Source organism: Octodon degus, unplaced genomic scaffold (genome assembly GCF_000260255.1).
Source record: "Octodon degus isolate 3935 unplaced genomic scaffold, OctDeg1.0 scaffold00091, whole genome shotgun sequence".
NCBI lineage: Eukaryota > Metazoa > Chordata > Mammalia > Rodentia > Octodontidae > Octodon > Octodon degus.
In genome coordinates, this window is record NW_004524667.1 from 4,597,493 (window position 1) to 4,604,343 (window position 6,851).

Here is a 6,851-nt window from a genome sequence, read left to right on the forward strand (position 1 = left end):
AAAAAAGAAAAAAGAAAAAAGAAAAAATAGTAGAAAAGATTTGAAAAATATGTGTTTAATTAATTTTGATTAATTAAAGTGATTGGTATTGTCAAAGTAAGAATTATTTAAGGCATAACGTACATATGTAGGAGTAGGGAGATAGCTCAATAGCATAAGCACTGGTCTGGCAAGTGCAAGGTCCTGAGTTCAATATCTGGTAACACCCCCCCCACCACCAAAATAGAGAAGTCTGGAAAATACATATGTAGCTAACCAAAAAGTATTACAATTGTCAGGAAATTCTCTTTGATTATTCTATAATTACTTTATACAGTAGAGTAAATATAGTATTTTATATATACAGAGTAATAGATAGTACAAATGCATGTAGAAATGCAAGAATTTAATATTATAAAATATTGTGAGTATACTTTTCCATATTTATAATTATACCAAAAATAAAGCAAAAGATATACATATTTGCTTAAATTTTCAAAAGATAAAAGTAAGTTCCTATGCCATTCCACTGTGGTATATAAAAGAAAAGTTATAAGATGGCTGTGACATATACCATTTGATTGTGTTATAGTTATGAATCATACTTGTATTTTTAAGAAATTTTAATATTTAATGTCATATACTTATTACTACTTTCCTATAAGGGCACTTGTAATTATTACCTCAGTACAAGAAAAAAGCAAGCTGAGTAATACTTCCTTGTGCATAAATACCACATCTTCTTTGTCCATTCCTCTGTTGATAGGTGTTTGGGTTGGTTCCAACATTTAGCTATGACAAATTATGCTGCTAAAAACATGGGTTCACACATATTGCTGTGGTATGAGGTTTTCAGTTCTTCTGGAAAAATACCCAGAAGGGGAATAGCTTGTTGAATGGGACCTCCAATCCTAGCTTTTTGAGGAATCTCCACAGTGATTTCCATAATTGTTATGCCAGTCTACACTCCTACCAACAGGAGAGAGGGCCCCCCCAACTACCACAGCCTCTCTAGCATTAATCATGGCTTTAATAGGTAAATAGATGCAGCTAGAGACCCATAATCATAAGTAAAATAAGACCTGCATATATAAGCATTGCATTGTCTCACTAGTATAAGAACCAGAAAGAGAAAATAAAATCTGAAAGGTACAATAGATACTATGAAAGGGAAATAATCTGTTCAAAGGGAAAGAAAAACTGGGATGAGGAAAAGGACAGGAAAGAGAGGGAAGAGGGAGAAAGATATATTTACGTATGTGTGCAGGATGGCTTGGATAATTGTACTGCTGATTTGCGCTGGTCTACAGAGGGCAGCAGTCAATGTTTAATTTTTTTTGTCCTTTTTCTTTCTTACAACTTTTTTCCAATTTCGTATGCTTATATCTGGTAATCTGAACTAATTTGTAGACATTATGCAATACAGCAACCACTATTGACTTCCTATTGATTTGTTTAGTGAAGTTATGTATCATTTCTTTTTAAAATTTTTATTCATTTTAATGAGAAAACAAGATAAAATAGCAATGAAACAGTTTTAAAACAGGTTAGTAGGATGTTTATAGGAATTACTATGTTGTATATTGTTGCCTTCATAGTGGTTATTCAGAGGACAAGATGCAGACATGATATCTTGTCTAAACAATATTAGTACAAACTTTTATTCTCAGTGAACTAAGAGAAAGTAGCTGTGTATCTATCCTAACTCTCTCATATCTTCTTCCCTTTTTTCCACAACAAAACTGTCCTTTCTTTACACTTTTGTGAAGTTAGTAACGCATGACCCTAGGTCGCATAGCAGCTGATAGCTGACCTTAACCAGACAGGATGTTCATCTCAGGAGTGAGGTAGCTTTTTTGCTTTAGCCACTGGGCCAAGTCCCACCTACACATATTTGATCAATTTTCTGTATTATTTCTAATGATTTTTTTCACTATTTTATATTCTCTTTAGCTAATAATTTTAAAAAGAAGGAAAAAAGTAAGGACACACTTAGAAATCCTGGACTGATCGGACTATCCTCCTATGTCAGGGGCTGCATTTACTTAGGACAAAATTTCAAGCTGTGCTGCAGGACTCTACTCTCCCTTGACAATGCGGTTTCCGAGCGCTATACAACAAGTCATATGGTATGCTGCCAGGCCACTTTTCTCCCCATAGAGATGAGGACACAGATGCTAAGAAATACACTGTCATGAAAAGACCTGTATAATCTTCTTCTCCGGAAGAAAACCCAGGGTTGAAGAGAGCCCCAAGCAACCAGACACATGAGGAACCTCTCCCGTCCCTGCTCCTTGCAGCCCTTCAGTGTCAGATTGGTTGACTTGGAGAACAATGTGTGATAAAACTGCGTGTAATCATGAAAATCATCTCATGTTTCCCCGACTCAGCACTTTGCTTAGCATACTATGTTGGACTCTTTTTTTCCCCCTCCACTCAATCTCCTTTTGTAGTTTGAATGAAAACATGTACTTTAGCAGTTTCTTCAGTTAGCCAGAGAAGTAAAGCTAAATCTAAACCAGTCTGATGATGTATATACAAGGAAACGAGATAATTTTTCCACAACACTTAGAAAGTGAAAACACTACAGTAGGTGGCTCAGCAAACTTTTATTTATTTCTATTTTGAAGAAACCTATCTAATTTAATGGTTTTGAAGTCCATGGTCTTGTTCCCTGTAATGTATAGTTCATATTTTGTAATTCAACATTATTAGAAATTTCAGTGACTGCTTTTAATTATTTAGGCTTCAAGGAGACAACCTGGCAAATGGGACTGAAGAGACATTACCATCACTTCATTCTCCAGATGGAATAATTCCAGATTCATTGGGTAAGCTTCAAAGCCAACAATAGTTATTACAGTGTTAGCAGCAATTAACGATTTGAATACAAGAGCAACATCACACCGCACATTTGCTCCTGCAGCAGTTCAGGTAGCTCTTCCCGTGCTCCACCCCAACATGCTTCTTTGCACTGTGAGCTGGAAGGTGGAGGGCAAGGGAGAGAAGGAAGCAGGCCATGTGGCTTCTGAGGACGAGAAGCTGGATGTCGCTGCTCTCAAAATTCTGTCACTAATTCCAACTCGTTTCTGGAATTTTACTTTGCCTGTTTACAGCAAATGAAACTCATTACCTGCTCCTTGAACTGTGAGTACCTTCAACTTCCATTCTCAGATCATTGGTTCATTCCATATTCTTAGGGAGCTATATCATATAAGCTTATATCACACTTGAAAATATCATATACCTGCTCTTTCAGCCTTGCACTAAATTGGCATTGAATTATGGGCAGTGCCACTGTAAAATTTCCTAAGCCAGCCTGTTCAGTTTTCCTGGTCATGCCTGGTCTACACTTTTCTCCTCTTTGGCATCAAGTGTAACAGCCTACCTTCCCCCTCTTTTCACTGTCGCAGTCTACTTTTTTTCACTATTTTTCTAAAGATAAAGGTCTTTAGTATATACTAAGTTTCTATAGAATGAAATTCAAACACTAACTTACACTAATGTCAGAGCACTTCAAAATGTTTCCCGAGTAAGTAAATAATTGCATGTAATGCAACCTTAAGGACATCTAAGATCATTGCTTCTTGGCTAGTCAGTATCCTATCAGAGCATTCAGTACCTCTAATCAGATAGAAGACAAACTACAGGAAAATGTTTTCCCTAATTGTATAGAGGACATTGTAAACAAGACACAAATATTCCTAACCATAAGGAATATAACAAAACAGCATTATAACTATACACTTCAAAAACCTTAAGGCTGGTCAGATAGCTGAGCAGACTAAAGTTTAGGCAGAACTCAGTGGCCGGAGTTTGATTCCTGGTGTGTTGTGCCAGCCCTGCCCCTGGGGTACACTGAGACAGTGATTGAGACTGGGCATGGTGGCACATGCCTGTAATCCTAGCACTTGGGAGACTGAAAACAGGAGGATCACTATGAGTTCGATCTGTGTAGTGAGACCCTGTATACCCTGTACTAAAAACATTTTAAAAAATCAAAAGTTAAAAAAGCTTGAAAAGGGTTTTGAATGTTTTCACTATACAGAAATTGATACATGTGGAGGTGGATATGTCTAATCTGAGGTTAACATGATACAGTATACACACGTATTGAAATATCCTATGGCAACTTACTAAGACAGAATTTTTATGTTTAATAAGTTAAAATAAATTTTATTTTAAAATAAGTCTTGTTTTATAAAAGTAAAAATTCAACTATAGAACATTTTAAGAATTCTTGCATATCAAGAGAAAAGACAACAATTGGTGAAATATAAAACATTCAAAATGTCAAGAACGTACTTAACAAAGGTCAACAAATCCATAGAAAAATAAATGATAAGCATACATAGATATTTAACAGAATAGAAAATAACAAGGCACAATAAACATATTTACTACTCTACTAGTGAGGATGCAGGATCAGATGCTAGTGAGATACTGCTTTGTAACCATTTGTTTGGCATTAAAGAAGAATGTTGGCAAAAACACACAATAGTGAAGACTTATATGAAAGAAAATTCACATACTACAGACAAGATGTAAATAATTCTGAAAAATAATTATTGTCTTAAAATCTCAAGATTTCTGAGATGTGATCAAAATATATGGTGACCATAGGGCTGAAAACTTTTATTATTGTAACACATACATTGATGCTATTTCACCTACAAGCACTTCCCTTTGCTTCAGTCACACTGACCTCCATGTTTTTGCTGCTGTCTGAAGCAGCTTTGGAAGTCCAGTGTCATGAGTCTCCTTACAAAATGTGACTGAAAGCACAGCGCAAGCTGTTTACAGTGCCACCTAACGGAAGCTCAGGCCTGTAAAGACATCGCAGTGTGTCCTCGTTCTCCTTACTCATTGGGCCCAGGCCTGAGGGAACTCTGGCTCTTCTTCAAAGTCAAAATGACCATAAAAGGTAAAAATTGTGAGTCAATAAAAGACATCAGAGAGACTAGAACAGTAAAACTGAAGACAATGAAGACTTCCAGAACTGCTTCAGAAAGGAGCAAGGAGTGCAGAATAAAGGTCTGTAAAGTGAGAGGAGAATATTCATAGGGCAATTAATTTGCTACTCTAATCACTAAACAGTTAAATTTTATCTTCATGATGTCTGTTGATTCTAACTAAGTTGTTTAATTAATGACTTGGCATTAGATTTGCAGTGTTTTGGCAGTGTCTATTTAACTTAGTGATTTTAGATATATAAATTTTCAAATATTCTAACGTCACTTCACAGTTGTCTATTTCTGCTAATTTCAGTGTAAATTACCATGTTATAGATATCATAAATTGTGGTTCCCACAGCTGACAAGAATTTAACCCAAACAAGTACAGAACAGAATGTAAATAATAAAGAATTACTAATACCTTCTGTTTACAAATGTTCATTTTTATTAAAGAAATAATGTAAATGTATTAAGTAAATCCTGTGAGAAACAATGTCATAGAAAATTTCACTAAATTCATTTAGAAACCACTTATTAGGTTGCTTAGTGTCCAGTATGTGTTGAATAAATGAATACCCACAAGTGTAAGTAAATGTGGGAATGAGGGGATTAGTAGATACCTACATGAAAAATTGAGCAAAAAGACAAAACCTCCTTAGAACCATTGGCTAACACACTTAACGAGAGGAACTTTTTCATTACTAAGACAAAATAACCAACACCCAGAAGTTACAGGAGGAAAAGTTTGTTTTAGCTGAGTTTGTGCAGATTTCAACCCATAGGTGTAAGACAAGATGGCATGCTGGAGGAGAACAAGCTCATGGTGGGTGTAGCAGGCAGGAAGCAGCAGGATTTCCTTCCTTCTTTCCATTTCGATTCCATCCAGACTACAAGGCTATTGGTTGGTGCTGCCCACAAGTCAGCGTGGGCCTTCTCTCTACAGCAAGCCCACTATCCTCATCTGGTGCTGAACTAACCCAATTTAAACGGACTAATTTACCGCCTTATGCTCATGATCCAGGCACTGCAAAGTCCTGCCTGTTAGCACATGTGTCTTTCACAGGAGCATCTAGATGTCAGCCATAGCATTCTACTCCGGCCCCCAAAAGACCCATGAACATCCTTTTATGCAGAATGCACTTAGTTTATCTCTAAGAGACTGCTGAAGTCTTAACAGTTTCACTATCGTGGAGAAGTCCACATCCAAATCCTCCTCTGAGATTTCAGGCAAATTCTTAGCTGTGAGCCCCTGTAAAATGAAAAAGCTAAGTGCTTCCCATATACAATGGCACAAGAGAAATATTCCTAGTTCCATAGTTATAAAAAGTGGGGTAGGAAAGAGTGTGAACAAAGTAAGACCAAAATCCAGCAGGGAAAGTATGAAATTCTGTATTTCTGAATCCAGTATCAAGGACAATCTGTGGCAAAATATGAGCTCCAAAGAAGTGAGCAGAAAGCCCCGCCCTTGTGGTACTTCCAGTGGTTGGAAGCCCTCGTGGCACATCTCAGGCCAGCTTTGCCTCAATCCTTGTAGAATCCCTTTGAAATCCACATTCCTGGCTTTTCCAACCTACTGGATTTTCCACAGGACCTTTCACTTCACACTCACAGCTTCACTGCCCTCTCTGGGTCACATTGCCTGGTCTCTAGGGCCATCATATCAAGTCTAGGTGGATGCCTTCCTGACCCCACAAATTTTGCATTTTGAATTTGTCTAAAACAAGTAATATGTGTATGATTCTGAGGTCTACTGCTAGATGGAACAGTAGCCAGGCTTCCTTCTCTTTTAGTTGTAGGTGTTGAGTATCTGGATTTCTGAGCTTGATGAAGCCAAGCACAAACTCCTTAGGCCACCACCATTCTGGAATGTGGTACCCTGGGCTGTCTTCTCTGTTCTCTCTCTCTGTCTCTCTCTCT